We start from the raw sequence: 26,924 nt of genomic DNA on the forward strand, positions 1-26,924 counted from the left end.
CCTAGCAATAGGCTTTATAAGCAGTGAATCTATTAGGTTCTCTATCACTACTGATGTTTCCTTTTATTTAACTTTTGGTTGTGTCACGTGGGAGGTACCTGGCTGCACAGTCAAATTAGCGTGTGAGAGAAATTAGATTTTTGTTTTTCCTGTTTGGCAAAGGAGAATACTGATCACTCAGGAGAGGAGTTCAGTACTCTGTCTGTCTGTGGGAGAGAGAGAGAGAGAGAGAGAGAGAGAGAGAGAGAGAGAGAGAGAGAGAGAGAGAGAGAGAGAGAGAGAGAGAGGGAGAGAAGAGGAGAGGGAGAGGGAGAGGGAGAAAGAGAGAGAGAGAGAGAGGAGGAGAGGGAGAGAGAGAGAGAGAGAGAGAGAGAGAGAGAGAGAGAGAGAGAGAGAGAGGAGGAGAGGGAGAGGGAGAAAGAGAGAGCTCAAAGGCTGCCAGTGCCATTTACTTCTAATTATTATTCCGCCCAAATTGCTGTGATTGAACTTCTCTGAGTTTTCCTTCTCCAAGTGAAATGCTGCTCCACAAGTAACTTTTTTTGGGGGGGGGGGAGAGCAGAGCAGAACAGTGCAAAGAAAAGCAGTGATGTGCTTGATTTCCCAGTGGCCTCCCTCCCACTTTCACCCCCCTCCTCCCTCCTCTTGTTCCAAATGATTTGACATAATGCTCAGCAGGTCTCCCTGCATATCTGATCAGGGAAGTCAGGATGCAGGCCAAAATATTCAGCTCAGCTGAAAGAAAAAAAGAGGGGGAGTGAGAGACACAGAGGGGAAAGGAGAGAGCGCAAGAGAGAGAATTGTGGAGTGGGAGAGAGGGAAAGAGTTAATCATGGAGTGGGAAAGGATGGAGTGAGAGAGAGAGAGAGAGAGAGAGAGAGAGAGAGAGAGAGAGAGAGAGAGAGAGAGAGAGAGAGAGAGAGAGAGAGAGAGAGACAGGAGTGGTGAATGAGTGTTTCTGCAGAGCGAGGCCACTGATTGAGGGGGACCAGTTCCACCATATAGCCTCCAGTCATATTGACTCCAGCCAGGCTAGGCTGCCGGGGCCAGGGCTGAAATGACTGCAGGCTGCCGGGCCAGGGCTGAAATTACTGCAGGCTATGTGTGGGCTGCCTTCTGCCTGCCTGCCTGCCTGACTGTTTGCTGCCGTCTAGGCTAGTATCCATCTAGGCTAGTGCCAGTCTGTCTGTCTGCCTGCCACCCTGCTTGCCTGTCTGTCTGTCTGCCTCCCTCCCGCCCTGCTTACCTGTCTGTCTTTCTGTCTGCCTGCGCTATGGAGAGTTAGGAGAAACCCCTGTGAATGTGTTTAGTTTTTCCACAGGGCAAATACCCGGTCTCCCATCTACCGAATTAACGAGATGAGTTCCAGTAGATACTCGTTCCGACACCTTGTCTATCTGTCCACACCTCTACAAGCTGGTAAAATGCACCGTATGTATCAGACTGTATGAATGCAAATTATTTTTTTAAATGGTGTTTGTCACTATTTACATTCCAAAACACTGAGAAGGTAAATACATCTCAATTAGAAAACCTTAATAGTATTTCAAAGGAGTTCCAGTGTTCAGAACTCACTCAGAACAATACAATGAATTCCAATGCAAAAATAAGGAATTTAACTTTTAAAAAATGCTTTAACATGCATTGCTTTTTTGTTGTGAAAGCAGAAGAAAATGTTCTGCGGAGTCATGCTGTGCAACATAGTTCACTGCTACAGTACATCCTCCAAACTGTCTCCTTTCTTACATTCTTACCCTCCCTCATGTGTATTACACTGAGGGTGCTTGTCATGAGTGAAATACATCTGCCCAGACCTATACTTTAGACTGACATGGTCCGTCCCTCTCTGTCATAAAACTAGACAAGCATTTTTTTCTGGCAGTAATCTGTTCATCATCGGCTCCAATAACCTGCACTGACAGTACATTTCATGCTGAAAGTCACAAGTCAATGGTAACTTACTGTAAGCTTGGTCTATTACTGTACAGGAAGTGAATGTAATTTATTGGGCGGAGTATCTGCTTGACAAGATGTTCTTGACTGTTACCTCTATACATGTTATTAATACAAAAAATGATGTTGTAAGTGAAATATTAGCTTTTGTCTGAAGCCGAAAAAGACAACAAATTCAATTCAAAAGTACTTCAACAAAAGACGTACTCACATTGATTAGGATTCAAACTTTCTCTCAAACAGCCTAATACATACTCTAAGAGTAGGTTTACCCCATTAATGTATTTGGTAATGTAAACATGTTTTTTCATGTAAGACATCTTCTCATTTCACTCATTTAAACATTATGGGGAGGTTTTCCCGGACACAGATTAAGCCTAGTCTTGGACTAAAAAGCAAGATGAATGGAAAATCTCCATCCTACATTTTTTCTAGTCCAGGACTAGGTGTAATCCGTGTCTGTGAAACTGCTCCTTAACCCTACATTTGACCTAGCCTAATACATAAGCCCACTCAGCTGTGAAATGGACAAGGTAGTTGACAGCTTTTTAAGCTATTTTGAAGCTATACATGGTTTATGTTCCTGTTATAAACAATAGAGTAATGCAATCTTATGTTTTGGGTTATGATAGTTACGCTATGGTCTTGAGACATTTATAAGTTATAGTATTTAAAGCAGAGGCGGCACCACTGGTTCAAAAGTTGTGTGGAAAAATGTGTACGTGTCATTTCTGGGGCCTGGAGTTTTTCCTAATCTCATGACCTGGTCGGGTAAAACTCTGGGTCCTATTCGTAGGCTATGACAGGGTTACATGCTGCCACCTTTGGTTATTATGAAGCTGTTTAATAGAATTTAGCAATGTAAATCATTACTCTATTCTTAAGAATTGCATTGTATTAATTGCATTAATTTAGAGATTTTATTTACATCTCAAAATAGGATGCTGCCCCTTAAAGAGAACTGTGTTCAAAAGAGATATCAACCTGGCTACAGTACGCTAGACAAGATTAATACTAAAGTATATTTTTTCGCTTCATTTTTGTATACTATCAACAGTAGCAAGCATATTGCTCACTATTTAAGGTTTAATTTTGTAAATCACTTTCCCTAAAAAAATAAGCTCAGCGAGTAGATTGATGGGCGCTTCTTTTTGCTCAGGACAGTTTGCGTGTGCTGTGTGAAAGTATCAACTTCTTTACTGCTCGAGTGCTCGAGAAGTTGTCACTCGCAGGAGTGTAGTGGTGCTTGAATGAACGGCCAATCATATTGCTCAATACAAATAGCACAACTTTTCTGCATGTAGTCTTCAATGGTTTCAATGGTAGACTGCGACAGAGCAGGTAAATGTTGAACTGGAACGCAAAAATGCGCTGAGAACTGGCCCGGTCGGTGCTGCTGCTTTATTTTTATTTTTTTAATTAAAACAGACAATCTACCTGCAGGAAGCCGCGCAACATTTACATTACATTCAGTCATCTAGCAGACTCCAATGCAGAGCGACCCACAGGAGCAACCAGGGTCAAGTGCCCTGCGCAAGGGCACGTCGACAGATCGCCCACCAAGTCAAATCGGGGACCCGAACAAGCGACCTATCGGCCATCGGCCCAAGCTCCCAACCACCAGGCAACCAACCATCCAAGATCCCCGCACAGTTCCCCGAGAGCTGCCCCTCAACCATCCGAGACCGCCCCCCCCCCGAAGAAAAACATTTCCATCCACTACTGAGCAAATGCGGTCTCTCCACACATTTTCAGGCAGCTCTGATTTAAAGGATCAATCTGTGACTGCTTCATAAAAAAGTTTACTCTTAAATGATTTACACACACCCATTGATTCTTGAAGAATAGAACTTCTATAATAAATGCCTCATGAGCTTAGTCCAATTGTCATACCCCATCAGAACCCCAAATATTTACTTGTTCAACTCAATTGTTTGTAAACAATGTAATTTTAAACCAACACTGTTTAGCCTCTGAATATGGTTCAAATTTAAATTGAGTATCCATACCTTTATCGATGAATTTAAGAATGGTTAAATTTCTCTACCCCCAATTCTTCATATTTTTAACAAAACAGTCGCTCTGTTGTTGTTTGAACTGCAGACTGCTCCTTTAAGAACCAATGGGTATATATCAAGATTAGGAACATTGAACAGGCAGATTGCATGCATGTCTTACATGAAAAAACACGTTAACATTATCAAGTACATTAATGGGGTAAACCTACTTTAAGAGTATTAGGCTGTTTGAGAGAAGGTTTGAATCCTAATCAACCCATCCAATGGGAGTACATCTGTTGTTGAAGTACAGTAGATCAATAAAGCTACAGTACTCTAGCAGTAGTCAAGCTGCTTATGCTGAAAAGCTTTATTAGTGCATAGGTCAAATTAGCTTTTGAATTTTATATGCCCTCCAAAGAAAGGTTGGTGGACCAAGATTCAAAGGCCAGATTGGGAAGGAAAAGTTGGTGTTTGCTAGCTTGCGCCTAGGACATTGTATATTGAACTCATCATTACATCTGGTTGGCAAGCATATGAATGGTGTGTGTACGCCTGGAGTGTATGGTTGATGAAACAGTGAAGCATGTATTGATGTACAGTGCCTTGCAAAAGTATTCATCCCCCTTGGCGTTTTTCCTATTTTGTTGCATTACAACCTGTAATTTAAATTGATTTTTATTTGGATTTCATGTATTTTTAATTTTACCTTTATTTAACTAGGCAAGTCAGTTAAGAACAAATTCTTATTTACAATGACGGCCTACACCGGCCAAACCCGGAAGACGCTGGGCCAATTGTGCACCGCCTATGGGACCAATCACGGCCGGTTGTGATACAGCCTGGAAGCGAACCAGGGGGTCTGTAGTGACGCCTCAAGCACTGAGATGCAGTGCCTTAGACCGCTGCGCCACTCGGCCTGTAATGGACATACACAAAATAGTCCAAATTAGTGAAGTGAAATGGAAAAAAATTCTAAAAATTCTAAAAAATAAATAACGGAAAAGTAGTGCGTGCATATGTATTCACCCCCTTTGCTATGAAGCCCCTAAATAAGATCTGGTGCAACCAAATGCCTTCAGAAGTAACATAATTAGTTAAATAAAGTCTGCCTGTGTGCAATCTAAGTGTCACATGATCTGTCAGATGATCTCAGTATATATACACATGTTCTGAAAGGCCCCAGAGTCTGCAACACCACTAAGCAAGGGGCACCACCAAGCAAGCGACACCATGAAGACCAAGGAGCTCTCCAAACAGGTCAGGGACAAAGTTGTGGAGAAGTACAGATCAGGGTTGGGTTATAAAAAAATATTTGAAACTTTGAACATCCCACGGAGCAACATTAAATCCATTATTAAAAAATTGAAAGAATATGGCACCACAACAAACCTGCCAAGAGAGGGCCGCCCACCAAAACTCATGGACCAGGGAAGGAGGGCATTCATCAGAGAGGCAACAAAAAGACCAAAGATAACACTGAAGGAGCTGCAAAGCTCCACAGCGGAGATTGGAGTATCTGTCCATAGGACCACTTTAAGCCATACACTCCACAGAGCCATTGCTTAAATAAAAAAATAAGCAAACATGTTTGGTGTTCGCCAAAAGCCATGTGGGAGACTCCCCAAACATATGGAAGAAGGTACTCTGGTCAGATGAGACTACAATTTAGCTTTTTGGCCATCAAGGAAAACGCTATGTCTGGCGCAAACCCAACACCTCTCATCACCCCAAGAACACCAGCCCCACAGTGAAGCATGGTGGTGGCAGCATCATGTTGTGGGGATGTTTTTCATCGACAGGGACTGGGAAACTGGTCAGAATTGAAGGAATTATGGATGGCGCTAAATACAGGGAAATTCTTGAGGGAAACCGGTTTCAGTCTTCCAGAGATTTGAGACTGGGATAGAGGTTCACCTTCCAGCAGGACAATGACCCTAAGCATACTGCTAAAGCAACACTCAAGTGGTTTAAGGGTAAACATTTAAATGTCTTGGAATGGCCTAGTCAAAGCCCAGACCTCTATCCAATTGAGAATCTGTGGTATGACTTAAAGATTGCTGTACACCAGCAGAACCCATCCAACTTGAAGGAGCTGGAGCAGTTTTGCTTGAAGAATGGGCAGATATCACGGTGGCTAGATGTGCCAAGCTTATAGAGACATACCCCAAGAGACTTGCAGCTGTAATTGCTGCAAAAGGTAGCTCTACAAAGTATTGACATTGGTGGGGGTGGGGTGAATAGTTTTGTTTTTTTGTCTTATTTCTTGTTTGTTTCACAATAATACATATTTTGCATCTTCAAAGTGGTAGGCATGTTGTGTAAATCAAATGATACAAATCCCACAAAAATCCATTTTAATTCCAGGTTGTAAGGCAACAAAATAGGAAAAATGCCAAGGGGGGTGAATACTTTCGCAAGCCACTGTATTGTTGTAAGTACCGGTATGTGGAAGAGAGGGAAAGATTGATGTGAAGGGTTATTGAGGTTGAAATGGGATGGGGGGGTTGGAAGAGATTTTGGGGATGGATGAGGGTTTGTTAGAAGTTAGTAGGGCTCTTTATTCATTTTCTTAGTACATGATTAGCTGGGAGGGTTTTGTTTTTCTTAATGTTTGTTTGTTTATTCATTTAGTCTGTAAGCTGTGATTGACTACACACTCCAGTACAGTAGGTGGCGGCATTTCGAGAAGTGGAATTGTTTAGATTTTTTGTGTATCCGCCTCCCAGAGGAAGCGGGCGCTTCGAGTCACGCGGCTCGGGGCTCAACCTGTGGTGTGTTTTGCTCTCCGCGGCAGTGTGCCGCTAAAAGGGGTGATCAGTGGGGCAGCGTTGAGTGTAGAGGTGGATCAAATGAAAGTAAATATTCCTAGTGTTTGTGACGCCCTCCATTTGGTGAGACGTAGACCCAGTGGCAATGAGGAGACTGTCTGTCTTGTTTAGATTTGACACCGAATTTCTACCTGATAAGGTCAGGTTAGATTATATTTGCTATTCTGTGAGGGCCTATGTTCCGAACCCGCTTCGGTGCTTTGGGTGCCAAGGATTCGGACACGTTGCAGCAGTGTGTAGAAGGGAGATATGAGAAATGTGCAGGAAGACATAGTCAGAGGGAGTGTTCAGTTGGGATAGAGAAAGCACTGTGTGTCAACTGTGGGGGTGCCTTTGCAGCTGTGGATCCGAAGTGCCCTGTGAGAAAGACACAGGTTGAGATTGCCAGAGTTAAAGTTGGGTAGACAGTTTCCTATGCTGAGGCAGTGAAGAGAGAAGAGGATAGCCCAAGGGTGAGTAAGTGGACTGAGAGGCCTCCAGTGAGTAGGCCTGAATAGAGAGAACTGTATGTTTTTTGCACAAGTGTATTTTGACATTTGCAAAAGACAAACCGACAACCGCAACCAACCATATACATACAGTGCATTCGAATAGTATTCAGACCCCTTGACTTTTTCCACATTTTGTTCCCCCCCATCAATGTACACGCAATACCCCATAATGACAAAGCAAAAACAGGTTGACATTTTTGCACATTTATATATATTTTTTTTAATGGAAATATCAAATTTACATAAGTATTCAGACCCTTTACTCAGTACTTTGTTGAAGCACCTTTGGCAGCGAATAAAGTTTAGAATGTTCTTGTGTATGACACTATAAGCTTGGCACACCTGTATTTGGGGAGTTCTCCCATTCTTCTCTGCAGATCCTCGCAAGCTCTGTCAGGTTGGATGGGGAGCGTTGCTACACAGCCATTTTCAGGTTTCTCCAGAGATGTTTGATTGCGTTCAAGTCCGGGCTCTGGCTGGGCCACTCAAGGACATTCAGAGACTTGTCCTGAAGTCACTCCTGCATTGTCTTGGCCTTGTGCTTAGGGTCGTTGTCCTGTTGGAAGGTGAACCTTCGCCCCAGTCTGAGGTCCTGAGCACTCTGGAGCAGGTTTTCATCAAGGATCTCTCTGTACTTTGCTATGTTCATCTTTCCCTCGATCCTGACTAGTTTCCCAGTCCCTGCCACTGAAAAACATCCCCACAGCATGATGCTGCCACCCCCGTGCTTCACCGTAGGGATGGTGCCAGGTTTCCTCCAGACGTGATGCTTGGCATTCAGACGAAAGAGTTCAATCTTGGTTTCCTCAGATCAGAGAATATTGTTTCTCATGGTCTGAGAGTCCTTTAGGTGCCTTTTGGCAAACTCCAAGTGGGCTGTCATGTGCCTTTCACTGAGGAGTGGCTTCCGTGTGGCCACTCTTCCATAAAGGCCTGATTGGTGGAGTGCTGGAGAGATGCTTGTCCTTCTGGAAGGTTCTCCCATCTCCACTCTGGAGCTCTGTCAGAGTAACCATTGGGTTCTTGGTCACCTGCCACTGTGTTCTTGGGACCTCATGCTGCAGAAATGAGACCTCATGGCTTGGTTTCTGACATGCACTGTTAACTGTGGGACCTTATATAGACAGGTGTGTGCCTTTCCAGATCATGTCCAATCAATTGAATTTACCACAGGTGGACTCCAATCAATTTGTAGAAACATCTCAAGGATGATCAATTGAAACAGGATGCACCTGAGCTCAATTTCGAGTCTCATAGCAAAGGGTCTCAGTAATTATGTCCCAAAAAAATGTTGAATACATTTGCAAACATTTCTAAAAAGCTGTTTTTGCTTTGTCATTATGGGGTATTGTGTGTAGATTGATGACGAATTGTTTGGTAATAAATTTTTGAATAAGGCTGTAACGCAACAAAATGTGGAAAAAGTCAAGGGGTGTGAACACTTTCCAAATGCACTGTATAATCAATCCATAGATTGCAGTTCCCATTCAAGTCAAGACTGGCAGCCATTGCTAGTGTACCCATAAGTTTAACAGTCAAATTGCCAGGGTTAGCGGTTCCAAAACCCTTCTATGGATGATATGTCTATGGCCACAATGCAACAAGCTGTTCCACAGATAGAAGTAGCGAAAGGAGTGGGAAAAAGGTGCTAGTGCATTGATAAGCCCACCATAGACGCCATTTACGATAAATAATAAGATAAAGATGTCACTTCTAAAAGCCCATTTCACAACATAGCCTGCTGAATTTGCAAGATAACTTTTATTTCATTTTGATTTTGTCACAAATGAAAATGTAACAGTGATTCTCCCATGGATTGATGTTCCAGCATTGACTCAATGAAGACTTCAGCATTCGACTAGCCATGTGTGACATGAACATGCAGTTACAAGCCTGCTAGAGTTAGCGTCAGGCGGGCGAGCAATATCCACCGTCGTAGTACAGATGAAGCCTGACCTGGAATGTGAAGCTAACTGAAGCTGGCTAGCTTTATAAAAGCCTGAGTAGTATACCACTCTGGTGATATACAGTGAGACACACATTGTGAAACATACACTAACCCCCATTCCCTTGTATCTCTCAGTTAGTCAAATGGCTGGTGTTAGTCTAATGGCTGGAATGCCTTTGAGATGTTCAACTAGGAAAGGTACGGAGTCAACTCCACCTATGGCTTCCTCTACACGTGAGTATCCTCCCCTCAGCTCCTCAATGGCTCCTCAATGTCTTTTTAGAAGGTTTAGCAATGCATTATTTTCCTCGACAAGCACCCCATTTCCAACCAGAGTACCTGTATTTATACTGGTATACCTTATTGATAAGACCATGTAAATGTTCTCTCCTTCCCATCCATCCCTCTCACTCCACTCAGTGTTCCTCTGGAGAGGCCTGCCTCGGATGAATGAGACCGAGGGCAACCCCCCAAGACCACCACCTTGTCTCACTGAAGAATGATGAAGGCAAGACTGAGGAGTACAAGTACAGTACCATGGTCTAAGAGAGAGAGGAAACATGAATGAAAAGTGGTGGTTCACGAGAGGAATCACAGACATACACGATCACATACAAACGTGTCACATAGTTAAGAACGTGCCGTAAACTCACTCCACAGCTAGTTTGAAATGTTGCCATCCAATTGGTACCTTTTGGGTGGCTCAAACTATTGGTATGTTGTCAAGGAGGACGGTCACATGTGTTTGCGAGCAGAGGATCACTGGTTCGAGTCAAGTGTGGGACAGGGACAGTGGAGGAAGATATTCAGTTTTTCCATTAGCACTACAACACCTGATTCAAATCATCAACACTTGATTTTACTCATTTAGCAGACGCTCTTATCCAGAGCAAATTACAGGAGCAATTAAGGTTAAGTGCCTTGCTCAGGGGCACATCGACAGATTTTTCACCTAGTCAGCTCGGGGATTAGAACCAGCGACCTTTCGGTTACTGGCACAACGCTCTTAACCACTAAGCTACCTGCCGCCCCGGCATGATCTACAAAGATTGAAACGACAGAGTATGCACCCATTTGTCATGCAAATGACACACACACAAACACACAAATAATACAACCTCCAAGTCCCAAGTCCCCAGCTTTACCACATGGTTCTGTAATTGGAAACATACCACATTTAAAACCACAAACACACACCCGACACATGCCCACACAGCAAGGCAGGCAGTGAGCGGAGCAACAGGGGGGAAACGTAAACTGGGATGTTTAGAATAGCTAATGTTGCGTGAGCCATTTCAAAAGCTTTCCCTGTTTCCTTATATCATGTTCTAAACCCTGAGACCGTCCAATCAGATATAAAATCCCCACTTGATCCCAAAGAGGAAATATTAGGGGGAGTGAAACGTTATATAGTATTTCCCCGGGTACTTGGCTCCGTGCTGATAGGAAGCTAGCCATGACTTTTATCTTTCATGCTGGATGGGGTTTGGTGTACCTGCCCAGATCCTCCAGACTCAAGCCTTGTGATTAGACCCCCGTATTAGATCATCAAAGTGGGGGAGATGTCAACAGTTACAGCTCATCCATCTTCAACAAAGTCTGGAGCTCCGTCGCTAAATATCCAACTCAACACTACACACACCACTTCTAATGTTTAACAAGTATTTACTCCCATATTCTGATTGGCTGTTGATATAGTCCAGAGAGCTGGGATGGGGACCTCCAGTAGAGCAGTGATCTAGCTTGGCAGGATTCATTAGAGAACACATCAGTCGGTGTGTGATGTACATCTGTATGTGTATCTGTCATTTTCTAAACTGCCAAAGAAGTAGCATTAACATGGGCCTAGTTGACACAGTAGCACTGATATGAGCCTGACATTCCCCTGTCCCCTACAGAGAAACCACACAAACCCCACAGACCAAGGGCATGACAGGCCAGCATATCTTCTCAATACGATCACCACGCCAGTCCATATACATGTACATGAAGTCTGATTGGTTTCTTATCAGTCTCTGTCAGTGAATATGGCACACAGACAGACAGAGCCACAAGGACCACCACACCAGGGTTCATTGTATGTGTGACTGAGGGGTGAGCAGGGTGGTCCAGGGTGGTCCAGGCCCTGAGACAATGGACTGGTCCTGGGGCATTGTGCTGGGATCCTGGGGGCTTTGTGGGAGATTGGGAGTAGGACTGGTTGAATTAGCCCCTGCCATCGCTTGTCTCCTCTCTCCTCATGATGTCAGCTAAACTGTCAACCCCAACTGGTTCTCTGGTCAGCTGAACACTGATGAATAGATCAGCATTGTCACCACGCATAATATAACATTCTCATTATTATGTAATTGCTAAGGATTTCAGCATCGCCTGGACTCTCTCTTTCTTACTCTCTCTGTCGCTCTCTCTGTCTCCATCTCTGTCTCTCGCTCTCTACAGGTCTACAGCCTTCACACAGAGCGAGACGGAGAGAGAGGAGTGTTGGGGTGTGAGGATGTAGCCTGTGTCAACTCAGGTTACCTCTGAGGACTGTTTTATCAGCCTCCAATTTCACCTAATTGGATTGGTAGTCACCCCTTAAATGAGGTTGCCTAATAAGAATTCCCGCCATCAGAAAACTGTGTGTACAAATAATGAATAAATATTTGAGGTGTTGGAGCTCTGTTGTGTTTCGCACTCGGCGGAAACCTATACAGATATCCCAATTAAGTTGAAATTCTGGCATCAGAGTAAACAGATGAAAACATACACAAACAAACAAACAAAAAAACAAACACACACACACACACCAGGTGACAAGGCACAGCTAAAGATAAAGGAATGCACTGTTTGCTTTCCTGAGATTGAATATTTAACAGAGTGTGTGGTTAAAAAGTAACATAATGCTCCAACATTGACAGCAGCATTAATTCTTAACTAGCCAAGCAGGAATTTATTCAGCTGTGTTCTCTGGCATTTCTGGTTTTGCATACAGAATTAGGAAGTCCAAACTGACACGCTGGTGTCGTATCTGTAGGCTTTTTCAATGAAGGATGTAGTTCATTGTAGTTTTCTGGAGCTGTTGTTGTTGTTTTAAGTTCTTACATCCTATAACCCACAAGGACACTGACTGAGACAGAATATATACTGATGACATCTATATTCCCTGGAAACAGCCTTTTTGTTTTCACACACAATGTTTTTCAGATGAAAATTTGCCAAATAGAGAAGGCTTTTTTTCCTCCAAAACAGCATATTCAGATTGTGTCCCTTTTTATCAAAATACATTCCAACAGAGAATGGAAAAATTGGAATAAAATACATTCTACAGAGAAGTGCCAGGGTGGGTTATGGGGTTTGAGGGGCCTTAGTGTGAAGCCTATGGAGACGTAATAAGCATGCATGGTTCTTCAATCAAATTGAGTCTTGATGCTTGAGACTTTGCCCTTTGCCATAGAAATGAAATGTCTCATCCTGATAATTGCATTGGGATATTGAGATCGCATTGCCACAGGGCAGAAACATACCCCACCACCACAAAACTCCTTGGTGGCTGAATGAAACTATAGTACTGCTACAGTTGGTCTGGATTGTGTTATGATCCTCGTATTACGGAAGAGAATCAAGTAGAGGCATGAAGTGGACGAATACTTTTTCTACTCTTTCATCACTGGAGAGAACATGTGATCTGTTGGTATAGCCAGCCATGCATACCAATGCATACAGACAGGCAGAGAAGCCACTTCAATGTATAGTACACTAAAGTCAAACAAACTGTATAGAAATAGCAATGGAAAAGATTGAACTGGAATACTATACCACTACTGCAATTCTAACTGGGTTTTAATTTGTCTAAAAACATGCTTTTCCTCAGACTAGGCTGTAGAGGGACAATACCAGCCCCCACAGACGTTAAAACAATCTCTACACAATGCCCTCAGCTTAGGAAAGCCTGATGAAGAACATTTTGAGTTGTGAATACTACACTATTTTGTGAAAATGTATTATTCAAACTATAATACAAGGCAGTGATAAATGTAAAGGATGACTGTTTAAGATATTTAATTTGGCCACTATGGAGGCACCACTAAGGTCACCCTCTTACCTGTGCAACAGTACTGGACAGATTCATGTGGGAAGCATCAAAGGGGAGGGGGGGAAGAGGAACATGAGGGATTTATTGTTTAGTTTAGTTTTTTATGTCCCACTTAGAAGCTTGATCAACACTATTTTCATTGTAGCTGTTTATGTAGTGTACCAACACCTTATATAATGTATGGAGTCAATATGAGACACACAATATGCAAAGATCCATCTCAATATCACGTGTTGTGAATAATAATTGATATATGAAGACATTAACATGTGTGACATGGAATGTCAATGAAATTGTGCAGCCAGCCAAAATAATGAAGGTATGTTCTTATTTGAAAAATAATAACACCAACATCTGTTTTTTACAAGAAACTCACCTATCAGCAATAGAAAGTGAAAGGTTTGGGCAAGCTTGGGATGGGTTGGTATTCTCCTCCAGCTGCTCCTCAAGATCCAGAGGAGTATCAATTCTCATTGATAAAAATAAGTCCCATTTAAGTCTACAGAAATTACTACAGACCCAAATGGGAGTTTTATAATGGTTAAAAGAAAACTGGCACAAGAAAAAGTCACTTAAATGAACTGTTATTGCCAAAATGAACACGACCCAAAGTTAATTTATTATGATTTTAATTGTGTGCGGGATGCAACTCTAGACAAGTCATCAACTAAACTGTATCCTCTTCCTAACATGTCCAAGGTATTAAACCACAACATCAAAGAGATGGATCTATGTGAACTGTGGAGATATAAACATCCAACTGAAAGAGAATACTCCTTTAACTCTCACGTCTACAACTCATATTCAAGATTACTTTTTTTATTGTAAACTTTTCTTTGATTGATTGTGTTTCTGAATGTAAATACCTTTCTAGAATAGTGACGGACCATAGCCCATTGTCCTTCACGTTAATGCTCAAACCTCCTATGCCAATAGCAAAGACATGGCGATTCAACACAATATTACTTGGAGATAAGGAGTTTACCTCATATCTCAACACAGGTAGAAATGTTTTTAGAAAGATAATGAAGTATGCCCAACTATTGTCTGAGAAGCTCTTTAAGCATATAGAGAGGTTTTATCATGTCTTACTCTTCACATAAGAAAAATAATGCCCATAAAGAATTAGAAATACTAGAACAGAAAATAAACTACTTAGCATTTCTATCTAAACAATATTTTCTTTCTAACACCCTTCAACAGTTGAACACGTTGAAGCTTTAATATTACACAATAAACACCAGTTCTGCAGAGATGGCTGCCACGAAATCCAAGCAACAATATGTTGAGCAAGGTGAAAGTACAGGGAAAATGCTTGCTTGGCAAATTAAGAAAGAAGAAGAGGAACGTACCATCCATAGCATTGAAACCCACGTGGTAGCATAACAATGGATCCTTCTGAAATCAGTTTAGTTTTATCACAAGATGTATAAATCAGGAAAAAGTTCAAAGGAGGATATAGATCATTTTCTTAATAAGGCCATTTTACCAAGTATAAGTGAACCAGAGAAAATGAATATGTATACAAACATTACCCCAGGTGAATTGTTTGAGGCCATCAATAATGTACAAAATGTAAAATCTCCTTGTAATGATGGATTCCCAGTGGAATTTTATAGACACTTTCAAATTTTCTCAATTTACTAAAGCCTATGTTATTTATGCTCACAGCAGCTCTAGGGAAAAATGAACTTCTCCAATCACTATATTTGGCTACAATCACCCTACTTTAAAAAAAGAAATTTAAGGATCCATTGTCATGTGGATCCTTCTGCCCAGTATCGTTCTTGAATATGGATTACAAAATAATTGCTAAGGTCTTGGCTTTTCGCATATAAACAGTCATATAAAACTATGATTCACTCAGATCAAACAGGGTTTATGCAGAACAGGATGTCTTCAGATAATTTACGCAGTTTTTTCAATATAATCCATCATACCAAGAACTTGAACGCTCCAAAAATAGGCAGTATCAATAGATGCTGAAAATGCATTTGATAGGGTGGAATGGGCATATTTGGTGGCTGTCATAAAAAAGTTTGGTTTTGGTCCGGTATTTATTTCCTGGATTGAGCTATTGTACGAATCCCCCAAAGCATCTATACGAAGAAATGGACAGATCGCTGAATCATTGAAGTTATCAAGAGGGACAAGACAGGGATGCTCTTTGTCTAGTTATTTATTTTCTTTAGACACAGAACCCCTAGCATCAATAATTATAACTCATGGCACAATCCGGGGCATAAAGATTGGTGGAGATCAACATGTGATATCATTGTATGTAGATTACATTTTACTTTATTTATCTGAACCAGAACATTCTCTGTCATTTATTTTACTGCTGTTGGACATATATGGTGTTGTATCATGATTCAAAGTGAATTGAGAACAAAATTATGACTTCTCAAGCTTAGACATTAATTTAAGTGTAAATGGACAAAGACACATATGAAATACCTGGGTGTACTGATACCATGCAATCTGGAGGAGGCATATAAGATATATTATTTTCCTTTAATAGATAAGATTGAATCCGATGTTCAGAGATAAAGGTAGGGTAGGGTCAACATAATCAAATTAATGTTACCAAGGTTGATGTATTTATTCCAGGCCTGACCAGTTTCAATTCCATCCAACTTTTTTAATTAAATAAATGACCTGCTCTCCAACTTTATTTGGAATGGAAAGACCTCAAGAGTCAAATTGACTGTTTTACGCTGTAGGTCTTGGACTACCTCATATGAAGATGTACTATTGGGCTGCACAACTGTGTTCACTTAAACAATGGACAGCAACTATCCTTGTGCATGGAGGAGTATTGAAGCCGTAAATGTAATACAGTACCTTATGATCTAAAATATATTCACTACTTCGGGTCCAAGGCATTGAAGAAAAAAACGGACAATCCAATGATTTTCAATTGCATTCGTATTTGGGAAAATGTACATAAATTCCTGAGGTGGAAAGAACCAATATCGCCAGGCACCCCTTTTGGAAAAACCACACCTTACCTCCAGTGTTTAATGACAACACCTTTAAGTCCTGGTTCCAAAGTGGAATCAGGAATTTTGAACATGTGTACTATGATGGATCTCTACTGTCATTTAATCAATTACAAGAAAGATTTGGATTATCCAAGTTCTTACAACTCAGAAATCTTATTCAATCACTTCAACAGAATCTGGATGAACCTAAGGCATCTAGCATTGAAAGAAATACTGAAAGAATCTGCTACACCAAAGAAATGGATTGCAAGTTATATCAAGGGTTGATTGAAACTCTACCTGATGGTTCAGAACCTATAAGGAAAAAATGGAAAACAGATCTAAAGAAAGAAATTGAACGTTTTGTAATCTAGGTCTAATTGCTGCAAAACATGTATAACAATCAATTGGAAAGCCTCATATTTACCCTCAATAAAAAACTGGAGGACTGAACTATCTAGCTACATACCGTTGGATTTTGGATATTATGAAGTTAAACAAAACCGGAAGTGATTGATGAAATTTAGAAACCATATATTCATCAAACTGTTTTATAGTGGCCTTTTTGTGTTGTGTTGTTTGTGGGGTGCTGTGGAAAACAAATTGTAAAAAAATATATATACTTATATATACAGTACCAGTCAAAAGATTGAACACACCTACTCATTCCAGGGTTTTTCTTTATTTTTACTATTTTCTACACTGTAGAATAATAGTGAAGACATCAAAACTATGAAATAACACATGTGGAATCATGTAGTAACCAAAAGAAGTGTTAAACAAATCGAAATACATTTTATATTTGAGATTCTTCAAAGTAGCCACCCTTGCCTTGATGACAGCTTTGCACACTCTTGGCATTCTCTCAACCGGATTCATGAGGTAGTCACCTGGAATGCATTTCAATTAACAGGTGTGCCTTGATAAAAGTTAATTTGTGGAATTTCTTTCCATCTTAATGCATTTCAGCCAATCAGTTGTGTTGTGACAAGGTGGGGGGGGGGTATACAGAAGATAGCCCTATTTGGTAAAAGACAAAGTCCATATTATGGCAAGAACAGCTCAATTAAGCAAAGAGAAACGACAGTCGATCATTACTTTAAGACATGAAGGTCAGTCAATCTGGAAAATTTCAAGAACTTCTTCAAGTGCAGTCGCAAAAACCATCAAGCACTATGATGAAACTGGCTCTCATGAGGACCGCCACAGGAAAGGAAGACCGAGAGTTCCCTCTGCTGCAGAGGATATGTTCATTAGAGTTACCAGCCTCAGAAATTGCAGCCCAAATAAGTGCTTCACAGAGTTCAAGTAACAGGCACATCTCAACATCAACTGTTCAGAGGAGACAGCGTGAATCAGACCTTCTTGGTCGAATTGCTGCAAAGAATCCACTACTAAAGGACACCAATAAGAAGAAGAGACTTGCTTGGGCCAAGAAACACAAGCAATTGACATTAGACCGGTGGAAATTTGTCCTTTGGTCTGGTGTCCAAATGTGAGATATTTGGTTCCAACAGCTGTGTCTTTGTGAGACGCAGTGTAGGTGAACGCATGATCTCTGCATATGTATTTCCCACCGTGAAGCAAGGAGGAGGAGGTGTGATGGTGTGGGGGTGCTTTGCTGGTGACAATGTTTGTGATTTATTTAGAATTCAAGACACGCTTAACCGGCATGGCTACCACAGCATTCTGCAGTGATAGGCCATCCCATCTGGTTTGGGCTTAGTGGGACAATCATTTGTTTTTCAACAGGACAATGACCCAACAAACCTCCAGGCTATTTTACCAAGAAGGAGAGTGATAGAGTGCTGCATTAGATGACCTGGCCTCCACAATCCCCCGACCTCAACCCAATTGAGGTGGTTTGGGATGAGTTGGAGTGCAGAGTGAAGGAAAATCAGCCATCAAGTGCTCAGCATATGTGGGAACTCTTTCAAGACTGTTGGAAAAGCATTCCAGGTGAAGCTGGTTAAGAGAATGCCAAGAGTGTGCAAAGCTGTCATCAAGGCAAAGGGTGGCTACTTTGAAGAATCTCAAATATAAAATATATCTTTATTTTTTTAACACTTTTTTGGTTACTTCATGATTCCAAATGTGTTATTTCATAGTTTTGATGTATTCACTATTATTCTACAATGTAGAAAATAGTTAAAATAAAGAAAAACCCTGGAATGAGTAGGTGTGTCCAAACTTTTGATTGGTAGTGTATGTACAGTTGAAGTCGGAAGTTCACATACACCTTAGCCAAATACATTTAAACTCAGTTTTTCACAATTCCTGACATTTAATCCTAGTAAACATTCCCTGTTTTAGGTCAGTTAGGATCACCACTTTATTTAAAGAATGTGAAATGTTAGAATAATAGTAGAGAGAATTATTTATTTCACCTTTTATTTCTTTCATCACATTCCCAGTGGGTCAGAAGTTTACATACACTCAATTAGTATTTGGTAGCATTGCCTTTAAATTGTTTAACTTGGGTCAAACTTTTCGGGTAGCCTTCCACAAGCTTCCCACAATAAGTTGGGTGAATTTTGGCCCATTCCTCCTGACAGAGCTGGTGTAACTGAGTCAGGTTTGTAGGCCTCCTTGCTCGCACACGCTTTTTCAGTTCTGCCCACAAATGTTCTATAGGATTGAGGTCAGGGCTTTGTGATGGCCACTCCAATACCTTGACTTTGTTGTCCTTAAGCCATTTTGCCACAACTTTGGAAGTATGCTTGGGGTCATTGTCCATTTGGAAGACGCATTTGCGACCAAGCTTTAACTTCCTGACTGATGTCTTGAGATGTTGCTTCAATATATCCACATAATTTTCCTTCCTCATGATGCCATCTATTTTGTGAAGTTCACCAGTCCCTCCTGCAGCAAGGCACCCCCACAGCATGATGCTGCCACCCCTGTGGTTCACGGTTGGGATGGTGTTCTTCGGCTTGCAACCCTTCCCCTTTTTCCTCCAAACATAACGATGGTCATCATGGCCAAACAGTTCTATTTCTGTTTCATCAGACCAGAGGACATTTCTCCAAAAAGTACAATCTTTGTCCCCATGTGCAGTTGCAAACCGTAGTCTGTTTTTTTATGGCGGTTTTGGAGCAGTGGCTTCTTCCTTGCTGAGCGGCCTTGCAGGTTATGTCGATATAGGACTCGTTTTACTGTGGATATAGATACTTTTCTACCTGTTTCCTCCAGCATCTTCACAAGGTCCTTTGCTGTTGTTCTGGGATTGATTTGCACTTTTCGCACCAAAGTACGTTAATCTCTAGGAGACAGAACGGTATGATGGCTGCGTGGTCCCATTGTGTTTATTCTTGCGTACTAATGTTTGTACAGATGAACGTGGTACCTTCAGGTGTTTGGAAATTGCTCCCAAGGATGAACCAGACTTGTAGAGGTCTACCATTTTTTGGCTAATTTCTTTAGATTTTCACATTATGTCAAGCAATGAGGCACCGAGTTCGAAGGTAGGCCTTGAAATACATCCACAGGTACACCTCCAATTGACTCAAATGATGTCAATTAGCCTGTCAGAAGCGTCTAAAGCCATGACATCATTTTCTGGAATTTTCCAAGCTGTTTAAAGGCACAGTCAACTTAGTGTATGTAAACTTCTGACCCACTGGAATTGTGATGCAGTGAATTATAAGTGAAATAATCTGTCTGTAAACAATTGTTGGAAAAATTACTTGTGTCATGCACAAAGTAGATGTCCTAACCAACTTGCCAAAACTATAGTTTGTTAAGAATACATTTGTGGATTGTCATCCTAAGTGTATGTAAACGTCCGACTTCAACTGTATATACTACTGTTCAAAAGTTTGGGGTCACTTAGAAATGTCCTTGTTTTTGAAAGGAAAGCAATTTTTTTGTCCATTAAAATACCATCAAATTAATCAGAAATACAGTGTAGACATTGTTGATGTTGTAAATGGCTATTGTAGCTGGAAATGGCTGATTTTAAATGGAATATCTACATAGGCGTACAGAGGCCCATTATCAGCAACCATCAGTCCTGTGTTCCAGTGGCACGTTGTGTTTGCTAATCTAAGTTTATCATTTTAAAAGGCTAATTGTTCATTAGAAAACCCTTTTGCAATTATGTTAGCACAGCTGAAAACTGTTGTGCTGATTAAAGAAGCAATAAAACTGGCCTTCTTGAGACTAGTTGAGTATCTGGAGCATCAGCAAAAGCCATATCTCAGACTGCCCATCTTAATCTTTTATTTTTATTGAGCAGTCTGAGATATGGCTTTTTCTTTGCAACTCTGCCTAGAAGGTCAGCATCCCGGAGTCGCCTCTTCACTGTTGACGTTGAGACTGGTGTTTTGCGGGTACTATTTAATGAAGCTGCCAGTTGAGGACCTGTGAGGCGTCTGTTTCTCAAACTAGACACTTTAATGTATTTGTTCTCTTGCTCAGTTGTGCACCGGGGCCTCCCACTCCTCTTTCTATTCTGGTTAGAGCCTGTTTGCACTCTTCAGTGAAGGGAGTAGTACACAGCGTTGTACGAGATCTTCAGTTTCTTGGCAATGTCTCGCATGGAATAGCCTTCATTTCTCAGAACAAGAATAGCCTGACAAGTTTCAGAAGAAAGTTCTTTGTTTCTGGCCATTTTGAACCTGTTCTCGAACCCACAATTGCTGATGCGCCAGATACTCAACTAGTCTCAAGAAGGCCAGTTATATTGCTTCTTTAATCAGCACAACAGTTTTCAGTTGTGCTATCATAATTGCAAAAGGGTTTTCTAATGCTCAATTAGCCTTTTAAAATGATAAACTTGGATTAGCAAACACAACGTGCCATTGGAACATAGGAATGATGGTTGCTGATAATGGGCCTCTGTACGCCTATGTAGATATTCCATAAAAAAATCAACCGTTTCCAGCTACAATAGCCATTTAAAACATTAACAATGTCTACACTGTATTTCTGATCAATTTGATGTTATTTTAATAGACAAAAAAATTGCTTTTCTTTTGAAAACAAGGACATTTCTAAGTGACCCCAAATTTTTGAACGGTAATGTATATATTTAATTTGAAGAGCTGTGAAAATGTGTTATTTTATTGATGAAAATGCATTTTGTTCAGCATAAGATGGGTATAGTTTCTCCTGAAGTGAGACTTTAACCCAAAATACAATGAAGGATGTGTAGAGCGGCTTCTCTTCATTTTCTTGCCATTCTAAGTAGCAGCCCACCCTCCTTGTCCTATCACAGGTGCTAATGATTATTTGGAAGCCACCAGTGCAAACAAATGATTAACATTAGTGTTAACGAATTGCCTCGTTTGTCTCTGCGAACCCCTTCACATTGTTTTGCTAATGGCGGCTTCAGTGTGAGCAGATTGCCTGACACATTTACTATCTATAAAGATAATGTCCTAATTCCACTGAGTAAACAACACAAACCACTTAGCCTATGGCACTATTATTCTATCAGACACCTGTCTGTAACGTTGTTCATTCATACAAAAGGGGTTAGTGTTTGCCAGGGGTTATTAGCAAATAGCTCTCTCAAACAACCACAACATAGTCAGTAAAAGCCAGGCCGCACCAAAGAGGGTGGATTATAAAGATGACGCAAAAAGGCCTTTGACCATTGAAAACATTTTCAAAGTTCCAGTCTACTTAAGGTACCAATAGGCACCAATGCAATAGCAGCTGGGCCTGGTCTACTTAGTTCATTCGCCACACACCAACCATAAAAAAAGGAGCCATTGAAATGTCTTGCTTTCTCTATAGTCTAGAGGCCTTTACACAGTTTTTAACATGGAACCAATCTATCCTCCTGCTACATTGCGGAAGCTGCTAGATCCTGTAGAATGGAAGACATTAGGATCCAGGGTGTGACACAGAGCTGTATAGGGCTGTGAAATGGCTGCCTAATGATCCATAGAGTCCAGGTTAGTGCCAGATTATGGGAACCTGGGCTGTGGTCAACCACTGGAACTGTGGCCAAACAGGACAAACAGGAAAGCCACAGTTAGGTGAGACATGAAACCTGCTCCCATTCACTCTGAATGGATGGATGCCAGGACGTAAACCACAACAACCTGGAAACACTGTGACCTTTGACCTTTGACCTAATGTTTACATCCTTCCTAAAGGTCAACTGATCTCACTTCGTAAAACCCCCCGCTAAAAAAACCTCCTCCGCCGGAATTAGCTAACCAAATAATGATTTCCAATTGTGTACATTGTTATTTCCTGAGAAGGGGTTTGGTGGTTCCCTCTCAGTGGTGACTCACATCCTCCTATAAACACGAACAGACAGACAGGAGAGAAACTAACGGCCATGTCTTCACGGTGCAAATAGTTTAAATCTCTGCGAGAAATACCATAAAACTCATTATAATCTGGCAGAGTGATTTAATTTGACACTTTTCTTCAACAATGTGTTTCAGGGTATTTGCCAGGTCCTCCACTCCAAAATATATGTCAATTTGCCTTTAAGGAAAACGTATTCTGCTATTACATTTACATTTACATTTACGTCATTTAGCAGACGCTCTTATCCAGAGCGACTTACAAATAGGTGCATTCACCTTATAGCCAGTGGGATCACCACTTTACAAAGTTATTTTTTTGGGGGGGGGGTTGGGGTTTGGGTTGGGGTAAGGGGGGGTAGAAGGATTACTTTATCCTATCCCAGGTATTCCTTAAAGAGGTGGGGTTTCAAATGTCTCCGGAAGGTGGTGAGTGACTCCGCTGTCCTGGCGTCGTGAGGGAGCTTGTTCCACCATTGGGGTGCCAGAGCAGCGAACAGTTTTGACTGGGCTGAGCGGGAACTATGCTTCCGCAGAGGTAGGGGAGCCAGCAGGCCAGAGGTGGATGAACGCAATGCCCTCGTTTGGGTGTAGGGACTGATCAGAGCCTGAAGGTACGGAGGTGCCGTTCCCCTCACAGCTCCGTAGGCAAGCACCATGGTCTTGTAGCAGATGCGAGCTTCAACTGGAAGCCAGTGGAGTGTGCGGAGGAGCGGGGTGACGTGAGAGAACTTGGGAAGGTTGAACACCAGACGGGCTGCGGCATTCTGGATGAGTTGTAGGGGTATCACTTCTTACCCAAAAGGCATCCAGTTCTCCGAGCACTGAATTCTATCCTGTCTCAATATCAGATTATTACATTACATTACATTAACGTCATTTAGCAGACGCTCTTATCCAGAGCGACTTACAGAAGCAATTAGGGTTAAGTGCCTTGCTTAAGGGCACATCGACAGATTTTTCACCTAGTCGGCTCGGGGATTAGAACCAGCGACCTTTCGGTTACTGGCACAACGCTCTTACCCACTAAGCTACCTGCCGCCCCTGTTATGCCAGTGAACTCTTCATAAATATACGAAAACATATGCAAATGTATGCACTCACTAACTGTAAGTCGCTCTGGATAAGAGCATCTGCTAAATGACTAAAATATAACTGTAATATATTAGGTTAGCCTTATTCCACAACATTAGGCTACTCCCTAATAAGCGTAATAAATCCTGTATACAGTAGGGGTAAATGAAGTCAAGGCAATGAAGATGCTAATGTACTTAGCGTCAGCGGTAAACAAAATGAGATTACTAGGACAGCAAATTCAGAATTTGATTTACTTAGGCTTAACATAAACAGCTTGTCAAACTCCTTAAAACATATTCCAAATGTGTATTTGACTTGGTCAACAAGCCGAGGAAGTATTTATTTCTCACTGTTGAGAAATACTATTGGCATTTGTAACTGTAATTGCCATCTGCAGTGAAAAGGGTATATTTAGCACAATTACCCTTAATAATAATACCCAGATGGATATTGTTGACATGTTGTCGTTTGCTTATTGTGTGTGAGTCCATGTAAGATTTTCACTGTACCCTGCAATCACACCTGCAACCCTGTACGTGACTATTAAACACTCTTAATCTGAGTGACAGGGGATAAACAGATAAACAGAATTAGAATATGGAATGTAACAATATAATTAAATATAAACAGATAAACAAGATTAGTATAAATAATTATACCACACACATAAATGCTTGGCAATTGAGTACCTAAATGTTAGTTATCTATGTGCATATATTTTGCCTACATTTGCATAATCCACAACATAATCCAACGAAGAAGCAGATAACAAGCTGAAGACAAGACACTACTCCTTATGGAACTAGAAACTCTGTTAAATGAGATGGAACCAGGCATAGTCCCTCAATCTTATTATTATGATGAGATAAATAGGATTTTCCAAGTTGGGATTTTCTGTCATCTTCTTTTTTTTCTAGTTCTGATGACTATAGCTGTAAGTCATATTATGTCTACGTCCCTAATGGCACCATATTCCCCTATAGACCCTGGTTGAAAGGAGTGCACTAAATAGGTATTGGGTTCCATTTGAGACTGAGCCTTCTTCTCTCTTTTCCACAGCACACCGCAGGGGGAAAGTTTCCAGTGTCTCCCACATAAAGACCAGGCTAATTACATGTCAATAATTCAATGCTTAATTTTAATGACCATGCAGGAGGGTTCAGTTCCTTTATTCTCTGCTGAACGAAGGAAGGAACGGAGCCTGGCTGTCGATGTGATTAGCAGGGATGAAGGGATGAAAGATAAAGCTGCAGGGAGAGAAAAGGAGAGAAAGGGAGGGGAAGATAACGTTAGGATCTGCTATTCTGTTTTTCCTCCCTCACACTTCCGAGGTGGCAAAAGGTCCCCCAGACTACTGAGTCGACAGATTTGAGTGTGTGAGTATGGGCTGGGGCACACAGAGAGGGGGAGGGGAGGGGGGAGAAGGAAAGAGGAGGCAGCAGGGAGGGAGGAGGGGAGAGGGTGGAGGAAGGATGAGGGGGAGGGGCGTGCTAGAGACATGGTCTTCTTGTCTCCATGAGCAGGTGAATGTAAGAATGAAAACATTTAAATGAGCTATACCAGTCAGGTTCATTCATAATGCATACTCTCCCCTTTTTTTATTTCACTCAATTTAGCCATTGCTTAAAAATGTACAGATCTCAAAAGGTGCATGTGAACAAGATTGTGTTGTTCCTCGAAATGCCAAAATGCTTTCCTGGTAATATAATATTTTTCTGCCGTTGGTAAAAGCCAGTCCTGATCCTGATCTGGGTATTATTACCCATATTATCCTGAATCACATGAAAACCAGCAAGAGGAAGAAAGAAAAGCCTAGATTCTACTCTCTCTGATTGGTCCTATGAAGGACCAATGAAGGCATCTCGATAGGTTTTCCTGACAATGACAAAACTTCCTTAGGGCTGTAATCAGGGGTGAAAGTAAGCCGGTACTGTCAGGTACGGAGTACCGGCAAACTAAATAGTGGGGGTATTTGTATTTATTAAGGATCCCCATTAGCTGCTGCCAAGGCAGCAGCTACTCTTCCTGGGGTCCTGCAACATTAAGGCAGTTATATACAATTAAAAATATTACATTACATTATATTTCATAACACTTTACCCAATACATTTAGTGTGTTCCCTCAGGCCACTACTCCACTATCACATATTTACAATACAACATCCATGTGTATGTGTGTGTAGAGTGAGTGTCTATATGTGTGTATGTACCTGTGTGTGTGTCTCTTCACAGTCCCTACTAATTCACAAGGTGTATTTTTACCTGTTTTTTAAATCTGATTCTACTGCTTGCATCAGTTACCTGATGTGGAATAGAGTTCCATGTAGTCATGGCTCTATGTAGTACTGTGCGCCTCCCATAGTCCGTTCTGGACTTGGGGACTGTGAAGAGACCTCTGGTCTCTGGTGGCATGTCTTGTGGGGTGCGGCGGTACATGCAGCTCGTCGACACCTCTCACAAAAACAAGCAGTGATGAAGTCAATCTCTCTTACACTCTGAGCCAGGAGAGACTGACATGCATGTCATCAATGTTAGCTCTCCGTGTACTTTTAAGGGCCAGCCGTGCTGCCCTGTTCTGAGCCAACTGCAATTTTCCCAAGTCCCTCTTTGTGGCACCTGACCACATTACTGAACAGTAGTCTAGGTGCGACAAAACTAGGGCCTGTAGGACCTGCCTTGTTGATAGTGTTGTTAAGAAGGCAGAGCAGCGCTTAATTATGGACATACTTCTCCCCATCTTAGCTACTGTTGTATCAATATGCTTTGACCATGACAGTCTACAATCCAGGGTTACTCCAAGCAGTTTAGTCACCTCAACTTGCTCAATTTCTACATTATTCATTACGAGATGTAGTTGAGGTTTAGGGTTTAGTGAATGATTTGACCCAAATACAATGTTTCTAGTTTTGGAAATATTCAGGGCTAACTTATTCCTTGCAACCCATTCCGAAACTAACTGCAACTCTTTGTTAAATGTTGCAGTTATTTCAGTCGCTGTAGTAGCTGAGGTGTATAGTGTTGAGTCATCCGCATACATAGACACACTGGCTTTACGTTAGTAACGATGGAAACACTGTGCCGACAAATCATGAACCTATCATAATAATTAAAACAAAGACGCCAAGAAAACTGTAGGCTATTACACCATTATTTATCATTACTGCATGTCACCCGCATGAAATATTTGCGAATGAACTTGAAAACGTGTGGAATACGCTCCAAAATGCAGAGATGGCAGAGACCGAGACGTGCGCAGACAGAGTGGACAAACGTGGGCAGGTAGCCAGGCTTACAGGAGCCTT

The sequence above is a fragment of the Coregonus clupeaformis genome, chromosome 23, assembly GCF_020615455.1.
Source record: "Coregonus clupeaformis isolate EN_2021a chromosome 23, ASM2061545v1, whole genome shotgun sequence".
Taxonomy (NCBI): domain Eukaryota; kingdom Metazoa; phylum Chordata; class Actinopteri; order Salmoniformes; family Salmonidae; genus Coregonus; species Coregonus clupeaformis.